Source organism: Gorilla gorilla, chromosome 14 (genome assembly GCF_029281585.2).
Source record: "Gorilla gorilla gorilla isolate KB3781 chromosome 14, NHGRI_mGorGor1-v2.1_pri, whole genome shotgun sequence".
Taxonomy (NCBI): domain Eukaryota; kingdom Metazoa; phylum Chordata; class Mammalia; order Primates; family Hominidae; genus Gorilla; species Gorilla gorilla.
Window position 1 is genome coordinate 67578016 of NC_073238.2, and position 13059 is coordinate 67591074.

Genomic DNA, 13059 nt, shown 5'->3' on the forward strand with positions numbered 1-13059 from the left:
ACATTGTAGCACTTGGTTGTATTTTGTATTTTTCTATTTTGTGTCCAGTTGCTTTCTGTATATAAGTCCTGCTTCCTCTTTCATACTTATTCCTAGAGGGCAGGACAGATACCACATTGCTATTTATTCTTCACAATTTAATAAGAACTTATCAATAAAGAATTCATTTTTATTGTTCAACACAGGCTTACGAAGCATCATTCTGAGCCAACACACGCCTAGGTGATCCTCGGAACAAGCATGAAAAACACACTGTTCCTGTCCTTGAGGAACTCATGATTTAAATGAAGAAAAATGTAAATGAGACCATTTTGATAAAATATAGTTGGATGCTTAAAGTGATAATCCATTCTTTGGTCAGACTCTTGAATTTTGAATGGATCTTTGAAATAAGGATCCAGGAAGTACCATCCATTCTTTCCACCAAAGTTTGTGAGTTTACTGGGTATCAGACACAGTGTGGGATAATCAGAACTCCAGTAGTATTTATATGTAAAAATCAAATGAATGTTCCCATATTATATGGAATTGTACTGGAGAGAACATCAGAACAGTCTAAAGCTTTATAAACTTGACAAGAACGCTGGGAAGAATAACGAGTTAATCTTCCACAAAATGCTTTGAACACAGAAAGTACGAACATAAGTGCTAATTATTATTATTAGCCCCAAGACCTTTTTCCTTTTTCCCTGTACTGTTAGATCCATCATAAAATTTCTTAACTTCAAGGGAAAGTATTGTTCTTTACATAAGCACTTTTTGTGAAGTCAAATGTTAATATATGCATTTATGGAAAAAACACATCTTTCATTATTCTTTTTATCCTCCCTAGAGGGAAGACATTGTGTCATTTATCTACTCTGTAAGGTCCCTAGAGCAATGTGCATTTTGTTACTCTATGTTGGCAATGGCTGGCTTGCCTTAAGAAGAAGCAAAATGTATATTTAGAATCTTATCTGGGGCCAGGCATGGTGGCACGCACCTGTAGTCCCAGGTACTGGGGAGGCTGTGGTGGGAGGATCACCTGAGCCCCTGGGAAATCGAGGCTGCAGTGAACTGTGATCTCATCACTGCACTCCAACCTGGGTGATGAAGCGAGACCCTGTCTCAAAACAAACAAACAAAATCCAACAACAACAGAAAAAACCCCAAAGAATCTTAGCTAGGACTACAAACTAGTGAGATTTAAAAATAACAGAACTTAGATAAACTAAAAATATTTGCATTTTAAAGTGGTTACCGGGGAGACTATAGAGTCCACACTATCAGAGATCTGTCATCACTCCAAATATTTTGGTTCTTGTCATCTGGAATTGCTTTCAGAACCACTTGTGAAAACCATATTAAAAGCTAGTGCCATTACTTCATTTCACATCTGATACACAGAAAAGAACATGAGAGACCAAAAGTGAAAAATATATCCAAAGGGAATGCTCTGTGTTGGTGTGTGCATGGCTCAGAAAGTCAATGAGTTAGAAACTCATTGCACTAATATGAAGCAAATCATTCTATACACACCCACATAAACTCAAGAAAATTTCAAACACAAACATTGAAAGGTTTTAAAGCATTTTAAAATTTCAAATTTCAGTTATACTGGATCTTGTGGGAAAAAAAAAATCAAAATCATGTTTAAAAGACATTCACCAAAGAAGGAAAGAAGGCAAACAGGGAGAATAACCTCCACGACCCCCCACCCCCAACACACACACACAATTCCTCTCTGCCCTCTTTCCAGGAGTCTAATCAAATGTTCTGAAAAACCAACTAATGACCACCCCCTCTCCCAGGTTGTTTCTTTCTTTCTTTCTTCCACCTCAGGTGACAATAGTCAGAAATTTTTGGTTACTTTCCACCATTTTCTGATGAACCCGTTTGTTGTCTGGAAGAGGAAAGAGAACTAGATAATGGGCAGCTGGAAGATAGAGCTGGCTAGTCACAGGCTCTTATTCCTTTCCCTGTCTTATACATCTTTTTAAGGCTTGTATTGGTTTGCTAATGTTTCTGTAACAAAGTACCACAAACTAGGTGGCTTCAACAACAGAAATTTATTGTCTCACAGTTCTGGAGGCCAGCAGTCCAAGATCAAGGTGTTGGCAGGGTTGTTTTTTTCTTAAGACGTGAGGAAGAATCTGTTCCGTGACTCTCCCCTAACTTCTGGTGGTTTGCTGGTAATCTTTGCTGTTTCTTGGCTTGTAGACACATCACCTTGATCTCTGCGTTGGTGTTCACTTGCTGTTTTTTCTGTGTGTATGTCTGCCTCTGGATTTCCCCTTTTATCAGGACACCAGTCATGTCAGATTAAGGCAAACTCTAATAATCTCATTTCAACTTAATTACCTTTGTAAGACTCTTTCTCTCAATAAGGTCACATTCTGAAGTACTTGGGGTTAGGACTTCAACATGTAAATTTGTGGGGAACACAGTATGACCCATAACAGCCTAGAGTGAGGGTGCACAGAGAAATGAAAATGTGGGGAAAAAGAAAGCCTAACAGCCAGACTTTTTGCACTATGGCATATATAAACAGGCAGTCGTTCTTCTCACTTTCATAAATTGTCATACCTATAAGGGTCTGAGCTAAGGCACCTTTTCATATCCATCTCATATAAATTCCTATAGCACTTTACTTGTACCTATCTATGACACTCATAATTTTCTACCTTGTACTGCAGTTTATTATGTGCATAATTTATTTCTCTTATCAAACTATAAACTTCTTTAAAGCAGTATCTAATCCATCTTTGTTTCTATTTCTTGACCTAGCACAGTACCTTGAACATGATTGGTATTCAATAAATTATCATTGAATCCATAAATGGCTGTCCAGACTTTATAGGCCAGAGTTCAAAAAGTATATAAACTCACTGCTAAGCACTATATTGGTCAGGATAAGTTAGGTTGTACTGCAGGATCAAATTACTCCAAATTCTCAGTGATTTAATACAACAAAGTTTATTTTTTGCTGAGGCAAAAATCTTGTACAAGTCCAGGCAGTTCCTTAAACTGTTAGTCCTCCATGTGGAAGCAAAGTACCGTGGACAATTTCATCTTAGCATTAAGCAAGCCAGAAATGTGAAATGTCAATCTCAGGGACCTTTTCTTTTTCCCTAAAAACAAGTATCCTATATTAGTGTTGTGTACAGTATTTACTGAGCCCTTACTATGTACCAGGCAGTATTGTAGATGCTGGGATCCAACAGTGAAAAAGACACACTAGAGGCTACATTCCTGTGTCGAACAAGGATTGAAAAAAGGAGTGGCCAAACAAATGAGATATTTGCATACAATTATAAATGCCATAAAGAAAGTAGAACAGGATAATATGGCACAAAATAACTTTCTTGTGATTTCAGTGCCAGTATGTTCTAAAAATCTTAGTCTTCTATTAGAAAATTAGTCATGGGAAAATAAATTCACACAAAATATTTAAGAAAAGAAAAAAATCTTAAAAATGGAAACACACACTCTATTTCAGTTATCTATTGCTGTAGAATAAACCACCCCAAAACTTAGTGGTTTAAAACAACAGTAATTGTATATTTGCTCAGAATTCTGTGATTTGGGTAAAGCTTGGTGGGAAAACCTCATCTGTGCTCCATATCTGTTGGGCTGGAATGTCCAGAATGTCTTTTTTATTCACATGACTATTGACTGAGTTGAATGTCTAAATTATGGAGACTATCTGAGCATCTCTATCTCCATGTGTCTACTCCAAATGGCTAGCTTGGGGTTCCTCACAGTATTGCAGCTGGGTTTCAAGACGGACCATTCCAGGAAAATACGCTCAGGTGCCTATCAATCCTTTGCTTGCATCACACTTACTAATGTCCCATAGACTAAGGGTAGTCACATGGCCAACCCTAGAGTCAACCTGGCAGAGAACTACACAAGGGCATGATAAGAGAAATGGTTCATTGAGAGCTACCAAAATATCTGTTTATCACTGTCAACAATCTGGCCTCTAATAATTCTCATTCCTGCTGCAATACCCTCTGCTTTTGCTGAGACCTCCATAATCTCGTTCTGTTACAGCATGAGATTTGGACTTGAAGTCTACAATCTCATCATCTAAATCAGGCCCAGGTGAAAAATGAGGCTTCTTAGGTATAATCACTTTTGATTTGAATACCTGTGAACTGAAGAGATGAAGAGATAAGTTATATTCTCCCTCATGCCCATAACCATCAACATATAATGGTGAAGCAAGGACTGAAAAATGGCAATAAAAGGTCCATTCAAAAAGGGGGAAATGTGAAAAATATAGCAGTCACCAATCTTAAGCAACCTGCAATCTAGCTGGGTACATATTTTCAGATCTTAGGGCCTAGTTCTGATATCTGGAAGTGATTCTCCATGGCTCATGCTTACAACTGAGTGGCTTTCAGTCTTCATCTTGCTCATAGAAGGTTGAGAGCACAAAGGCTTCTTTTTATTTTGAAATGCTTCTGTCTCTTTTAGTTCAATCTGGCAATGTTTGTGCTAGTACAATTCTCTTTAAAACTTTGTGGGTTTCTTAGGTATCTTATTAGGGGTTAACTTCATTAGACAAAAGTTATACCCACAAAGCTCTTTAAAACTGATCCCTTCCTAATTTTGCCTGCAAGTCAGGGTGCTATGGGATAATACCTTTACTATTTTTAGAAGATCTTTATTTTTTCTCTTTTCTTTCTTTTTTTGGTGAGAGAGTTTGAGGCAATTTGTGAGGATTCCTAGAAGCCCCTTTTTCTATCCAAGGGAATTTATGGGTCAGAGCCCTAAATCTTTCTGAGATCTCACAAACAGTATCCTTGATTTCATCTTTACTTGGAGTCCCTATTTTATTGGTATTGTTCTGGATTTGATATGAGGCAGATTTTACTTTGAGAATATTTTTCCAAGGAACACTGGGGATGAGAATTTATTTTTGAACCCCAAAGCCTTTGCATTTTCTTCAAATTCTGCTTGAAAACAGAATAGCTAATTCTTTAGTTCATCTTACACTTCCCATAACTTAACTTAGGCAACTAAAAGATGCAAGGTGCTACTTTAAACATCCCGTGTGGATATCTTCATAGCTGGATCCACAAGTTAATTAGGTATCTTTTCTATTTTGCACATTACTGTTGGTGATAGTTTTGCTAATGAATCTACACATCCATAACTTGGGTTTTCTTTTCTCCAGCTTCCAGAAAGCAATTTCCTCTGCGCTCTTTTAACTAACATTAAGTGTCTTCTTGAGATTTATCAGGCCTCCACCTATTGCACAATTCCAAATCCCACATGTTTTAGCTTTTTGTTGTAGGAGTACTCCACTTTGGGTATCAATTTCTAACTTCCAGTTTACTTCAGGGACTGTTTTACCAATTGCTCTGCCAGTACATGATTCAAGTTTTCTTTTCTCCAGTGTCTGATAGCTATTTTATCACTGCCCTTCCATTCTTCACTAATACAAAAACTCAAGCAAAAATCTCTTTTAAGTTATATCCTTAGGGGAATAAGTACACATTTAATTTGGTCCCCTATATCTTCTGGATCATCATTTTCAGCACTGTAAAGTCATAATTGCAGTTATTAAAATTTCTCAATTGCCTAAGATTCAGTTTTCTTAGAAAGATTGCAAACAACAATTGCCTGTCTTTCTTTCCCTTCCTTCCTCCCTGCCCTTCCTTCCTCTTCTTTCCTTTCTCCTTCCCTTCTTCCTTCCTTCCTTCCTCCCTCCCTTCCTTCCTTTTCCTCCCTCCCTCCCTCTGTCCCTCCCTCTCTCTCTTTCTCCCCTCCCTCCCTCCCACCTTCCCTCCCTCCCTCCTTCCTTCCTTCCTTCCTTCCTTCCTTCCTTCCTTTTATCCAGGTACGTAGTATTTGGCTTTAGGGTGCAGAAGTAAATACATTTTTTTCTTGCATGATACTTACTGTCTAGTGAGAAACTTACTTGTCATTTATCCTAAAAAATATATTAACCAGAAGACCTATTTTGTTATTGGATAGCCCAAGGGAAAATTTCAAAGTAAACAAAACTTGTCTTTGGCTTACCTCACTTCACCTGTTGGCAAAAATTTCTCCACTTTTGGAAGTCTAGTCACTGAGGTCTACTGTTTTTATGTTTTTCTTAGGGAGCCTTTGTCCTTTGCTTGATTTCTTCCAGAACGGGCCTCAGAATCTATCCATAGTTTTCCTGCTTTTCTTTACACAAATACATATATATCTCTACCTTCTTCTTTGATTTCCCCAGGGCCTTGGTCTTGACTAAATTTTCCCAAGCTTGATTTATTTATTTATTTTTTTTTCCAGTAATGTGATATTGGGTCATCATTGCTTTCTCTGATAAAATGGTAACATTTAGACAGATATTTTTCTTTCTGGAGATGAAACATGCGAACCTAAAGAATGTCTAAAACTATGACTGGGCATGTGAGGAAGATATGTAGGGGTAAACTGGCCTTTCAGGCCTCCTTAAGTTGCCATGGCAACTCCATGTGGCTTCTATCTCTCCTCCTGGGATTCTCCTTGTGACCAGGCCCTTGTGCTGGAGTAGGCATGCTTTCAAGTGTGGATAGAACCAGTGGCTGTGCAATTAAATTTCTCCAATTTATTTTCAGGCCAAAGAGGTTTGCAATGTAGGTCTGGCTTTACACCCTTACTTAAGAAAACATCTTATGGCTCCTCAAGGATCCGAAGGAACCTAATTAGCCACATAGTAAAATCTGTACTTTGTGGCCACCAGAACTTTGACAGCAAGTGTAAGTAACTTTGTGACCAGCATTTGCTTTTCATATTTACTTGAAATAAATCTATGTTATCTCTTCTGTGTATTTAAGATCTGAAGAAAAAGATTTCTGACCCCACCTCTTGTTCACAAGACAGGGAGTATGACCCTCTGGCAGGGTTTTCAGCTCTTTACCCGCATTGGGTATTTTATTTTTTTATTTTTTATTTTTTTTTTTTGAGACAGAGTCTCGCTCTGCCGCCCAGGTGGGAGTGCAGAGGCAGGATCTCAGCTCACTGCAACTTCCGCCTCCTGGGTTCAAGCGATTCTCCTGTGTCAGCCTCCCCGGCAGCTGGGACTACAGGTGTGCACCACCATGCCCAGCTAATTTTTTGTATTTTTAGTAGAGACTAAGTTTCACCATGTTGACCAGGATGGTCTTGATCTCTTGACCTCGTGATCTGCCCGCCTCGGTCTCCTAAAGTGCTGGGATTACAGGCATGAGCCACCACGCCCGGCCTGGGATTTTTATCTGTGAGGATTAAGTGAGGTGTCAGGATGCAAGGAAGACAGCTGGGCTGAGGGGGATGCCCCGGAGCCTGCTCCCAGGGAGGAGGTGGCCTGAAGGTGCTGCAGCCAGACTCTGCCTCTTGCTGCTTGTGGGACCTATTGGGTTTGGAAACAAATACATTTCTATAAATGTGGAATGTTCTCAAGTGAAGAGAAGAATGGGAAAACCTCACTTAATCTCTTCAATGATAGTTTCTTTGTTTTTTGTTGTTGTTTTGAGACAGACAAGGTCTTGCTCTCTTACCCAGGCTGGGGTACAGTGACACAATCACGGTTCACTACAACCTCGACGTCCTGTGCTAAAGCAATCTTCCTACCTCAGCCTTTGAGTAGCTGGGACTACAGGCATGTGCCACCACACCTGGCTAATTTTTAAAAAATTTTTATTTTTTGTAAAACTAAGGTCTCACTATGTTGCCCAGGCTGGTCTCAAACTCCTGGGCTCAAGCGATCCGGGTCCTGTTTTGGCCTCCCAAAGTGCTTGAATTACAGGAGTGAACCACCGCCCGCAGTCTTCAATGATAGTTTATCTTAAAATATAAAATGCAGATAGTAACATCTGCCCAGCCTTCCCAAAGATGAATTATATTTACAGTTCTGACCATCCTGGGGAAGAAGATGTTCATAATTTCTGAGAAAGTTTCTGCAAACCAAAACAAAAATATGTTCCTGTAGGGAAGAGCAGGTCTCTCTGACTGTCTGACTCAGCTTGAGTTCCCGTTGGTGGGCAAATAAAATTGCTTTTCTGTGCTTCTTTGAGAGCAAGTTGAAACCCAGACAGGGAGGGACATTCCTTTGTACATTTACTGCTACATGGAAGAATTTTCTTTTTCTTTCTTATAGGAATAAAAATAGAATCTAAAAATGTTCCCTTTTTTTGGGTGTAGTTAGGTGTGAAACAGCTTAAAACCATCATTTAAATAGTTATGACAAAGCTACTTCTTTTTTTCAGGGAGGAAAGGTATAATCGTATTATCTTTGTGTGGTTATCAGCACCACTTGAAATTCCAATTAGTGCAGCTAATCACCATGGGCTCCTCTAGTACTTAGCTGGCAAATAGCTAAGTCTAATTAATACTTTGGAATAGTAGGTAAATGACATTTATTTTACTCCTGTAGGCACATTTTCTAAGTAAAGTTCTGATTTGGGGCTTGTTTCATTGCAAATGGACGATTTATAAAGAGGAACAACAACGACAAAATTCTGTATGAAACTAACAAAATAAGATCCTAAATGATCTTATCTAATCTAAAAGGAACTAAGTCCTAGAGAGAAAGGTAGTCCACTCGCTGTCCAGTCAAAGACATACTTCTCATCCACTTATTGTTAAAAAAAAAAATCTATGAAATAGGAGAGGAATTATTCATTTAAATTCAGATTTGTAAAGACATACATTACCATTTGACCCTTTAACAATGATTCGTTTGATTAGGATAGAATATTATATTACTAATAACTTGGACCTCTGAGCTTTTTAATGCAAAGGACTTAGAGCCTGGGGCCTCTGGCAAGTCCATTATAATCACCTGGCTGATCTCCATGCAAAATGATACCTTTCCTGTGGCCAGTAAGCATTTTATTTATTTGTTTATTTTTAATTAATTAATTGTTTTGAGGCAGAGTCTCACTCTGTCACCCAGGCTGGAGTGCAGTGGTGCAATCTCAGCTCACTGCAACATCTGCCTCCTGGGTTCAAGTGATTCTCCTGCCTCAGCCTCCTGAGTAGCTGGGATTAGAGGTGCCTGCCACCATGCCTGGCTACTTTTTGTATTTTTAGTAGAGATGGGGTTTCACCATGTTGGACAGGCTGGTCATGAACCTCTGACCTCAAGTAATCCACCCACCTCAGCCTCCGAAAGTGCTGTGATTACAGGCATGAGCCACCACGCCCGGCCCCAGTAGGCATTTTAAACTGGAACTTGGCTGAGGGGCAATCCCTGTTCTTCCATGTAGAAATTCTCTGTTAGCAACACCCACTACCTGTCAATTCAGAGTTTCATCATCTCCTGTCCTAGTGAGATCCTGGAGTTGATTTAGATGAGGGTCAGCTTTATGGGGGAAGCAAGGCTTGATCACCTGCCCACTGTTACCTGTGGCCCCATGTTGACCATTGTGGTCTACATATGTCTCAGAGGAAGAGACAGGAGGGTTCACAACTTAGTCAAACTCACTGTGACTACTGGAAAATCCATTCTGATTGTTGGTCATTATTGTCCCCTCAATGTTTGAAGATAAACACCACAATATTAATATTAACCCAAAGAGTAAGGGTGTATTAGTTCATTTTCATATTACTGATAAACAATACCCAAAACTGGGAACAAAAAGAAGGTTAATTGGACTTACAGTTCTACATTGTTGGGGAGGCCTCAGAGTCATGGTGAAAGGTGAAAGGCACTTCTTACACAGTGGTAGAAAGAGAAAAATGATGAAGAAGCAAAGGCAGAAACCCCTGATAAACCCATCAGATCTCACGAGACTTAATCACTATCACAAGAATAGCACGGGAAAGACTGGCCCCCATGATTCAATTACCTCCTCCTGGGCCCCTCCCACAACACGTGGGAATTTTGGGAGATACAATTCAAGTTGAGATTTGGGTGGGGCACAGTCAAACCATATCATTCCATCCCTGGCCCCTCCAAATCTCATGTTCTCACATTTCAAAACGAATCATGCCTTCCCAACAGTTCCCCAAAGTCTTGATTCATTTCAGCATTAACCCAAAAGTCCATAGTCCAAAGTCTCATCTGAGACAAGGGAAGTCCCTTCCACCTATGAGCCTGTAAAATCAAAAGCAAGCTAGTTAGTTCCTAGATACAATAGAGGTACAGGTATTGGGTGAATACAGCCCTTTCAAATGAGAGAAACTAGCCAAAACAAAGGGGCTACAGGCCACATGCAAGTCCAAAATCCAGCGGGGCAGTCAAATTTTAAAGCTCCAAAATGATCTCCTTTGACTCCAGGTCTCACAACCAGGTCATGCTGATGCAAGAGGTAGGTTCCCATGGTCTTGGGCAGCTCTGCCCCAGTGGTTTGCAGGGTACAGCCTCCCTCCTGGCTGCCTTCACTGGTTGGCATTGAGTGTCTGAGGCTTTTCCAGGTGCATGATGCAAGTTATCAGTGGATCTACCATTCTGGGGTCTGGAGGACAGTGGCCCTCTTCTCACAGCTCCACTAGGCAGCACCCCAGTGGGGACTCTGTGTGGGGGCTCCCAAACCTCAATTCTTGACTTCCGTGCACCTGTAGGCTCAATACCACATGGAAGCCACCAAGGCTTGGGGATTCCACCGTCTGAAGCCACAGCCCAAGCTCTACATTGGCCCCTTTCAGCCATGGCTGGAGTCGGGGGGACACAGGGCACCAAGGTCCCTAGGCTGCACACAGCATGGGGACCCTGGGCCTGGCCCAGGAAACCACTTTTTCATTCTAGGCCCCTGGGCCTGTGATGGGAGGGGCTGCCGTGAAGGTCTCCCACATGGCCTGGAGACGTTTTTCCCATGGTCTTGGGGATTAACATTAGGCTCCTTATGCAAATTTCTGTAGCCAGCTTTAATTTCTCCCCAGAAAATGGGTTTTTCTTTTCTATTGCGTTGTCAGCTGCAAATTTTCCAAATTTTTTATGCTCTGCTTCCCTTATAAAACCAAATGCCTTTAACAGCACCCAAGTCATCTCTTGAATGCTTTGCTACTTGGAAATTTCTTCTGCCAGAGACCCTAAATCATCTTTCTGAAGTTCAAAGTCCCACAGATCTCTAGGGCAGGGGGAAAATGCCACCATTCCCTTTGCTAAAACATAAAAAGAGTCACCTTTGTTCCAGTTCCCAAAAAGTTCCTCATCTCCATCTGAGACCACCTCAGCCTGGACCTTATTGTTCATATCACTATCAGCATGTTTGTCAAAGCCATTCAACAAATCTCTAGGATGTTCCAAACTTTCCCACATTTTCATGTCTTCTGAGCCTTTCAAACTGTTTCAACCTCTGCCTGTTACCCAGTTCCAAAGTCATTTCCACATTTTCGGGTATCTTTTCAGCAACATCCCAATTCTGGTACCAATTTACTGTATTAGATTGTTTTCACACAGCTGATAAAGACATACCTGAAACTGGGAACAAAAAGAGCCATTTCCATATGGCTGGGGAGGCCTCAGAATCATGGCGAGAGAAAAAGGCACTTCTTAAATGGCAGTGGCAAGAGAAAAATGAGGAAGAAGCAAAAGCAGAAACTCCTGATAAACCCATCAGATCTTGTGAGACTTATTCACTATCACGAGAATAGCACGGGAAAGACCAACCCTCATGATTCTGTTACCTCCCCTTGGGTTCTTCCCACAACATGTGGGAATTCTGGGAGATACAATTCAAGTTGATATTTGGGTGGGGACACAGCCAAACCATATCATTGGGTCTGCATTTCTTTTAAGGCTGTTTCTCTATAGGCCTGGGGGATTCCTATGCACATGTCCTAGAGTAACATGTTTATAATTAAACAGTTGCTTTGTTCTCCTCCCTTGAAACAAGTCCGTATTTGCAGAGAGTACCAGAGTTTCTAAACCAGAAAAGGCTGTAGAGAGGATAATTAGTCTCAAAGAGTTGCAAATTTCTGTGGTTTTGAGCACAAGCCTTTGGCTGAGTGCTGGTCTGGGAACAGAGGATGCTTATTTTTAAGACACAAATTCTGTGTTTAATTTTTGGGAATATGAAAGAGTAGAATGTTTACTGGGGAAGGGATTTGAAACCTTTGTAGTCATTTTGAGTTTTGCAGATAAAGGCAATCCACACTGCTGTTCTTAGGCAAAGTAGTTCTGCAAGCAGCTCTCACAGGACTAAAGAGCTGCTCCCCAATGTGTAGCCATTATTCTGTATAATTATGGATATTTTCCCTTCCAAAAATATTTTTTTTTTCTAGAAGCTGCTGTTTCAAAGGCTTTCAATTCTGTGTGTCATTATCAAATAATCTTTTTTGTACTCGGGTGTTTATTATTGGATTGCAACAACGATAAAGCTCTAGGGGTTTTTGTCTCCTTTGGTATGCTAATTAGCCAGTTTCCTTTTGATCTTTTTCTCACTGAAAAGAGTGAAAAGCTATCTCGGTAAGGAATCTTAGTGCTGTACATTCATCTCCTCATCTCCATAATCTGAGGATCAGAGGAAGACAACAATTTTACTGTTGAATGAGAGCTACTAGAGGCTTTAGTTAGAGCTCACTGCTGTCAAATAGTCCCACTGGCACCCAGAGTTGGGCACCAAGGAGGAAGACGCAAAGGGGGAAAAAGGCACAAATATTTTATGTAGCAGAGTGAGCTCAGTTGCTTTTATTTTTTCTTGAAGCATTCAATCCATGCAAATCTATGTCACTTTGCTTAATTTTTGACTTTTAGATTTCTTTATCCTATTGATATATTTTTAGTGACAACAACTGAATATTTAGTTGGGAGAAAATGGCTGCTGACAAAATCCGTTGGATGATAAGCTGCCTTTCAAAAGACACAGTAAATTCACATATGCAGAGTAATTGGGGAAAATGCGATGGCTCTTATGGGCTGGAGGCACATGTATTAGATTATGTTTGGGAAAGGATGGGAAGAAATAAGTTAGTAGATTCTTCGTTTGATTGTTTATTGGTCCACTGAGGTTGTGAAGATTTACCTTTTTATTAAGATCTAAGGACTTAGGACACAGTCTGGGAAGTTGAGTGGGAAATTTCATCATTAATATCATCACTTAACATCTGTTGAGAATGCACTAAGAGGGCAGCATTGCATTACAAGGACCAAGCAAGTTGATATTTAAATACTGT

The 13059-nt window shown here is 40.2% G+C and overlaps 1 long non-coding RNA gene across 1 annotated transcript in view; it reads left to right on the plus strand.

Moving 5' to 3' along the window:
* The first annotated feature begins 6618 nt into the window (after positions 1–6618).
* LOC129526505 (uncharacterized) overlaps positions 6619–13059 on the plus strand; it is a 33902-nt gene continuing 27461 nt past the window's right edge. The window contains exon 1 of the long non-coding RNA XR_008671165.2: positions 6619–6719. This is a non-coding gene — a long non-coding RNA (uncharacterized lncRNA). The remainder of the gene's footprint in view (positions 6720–13059) is intronic.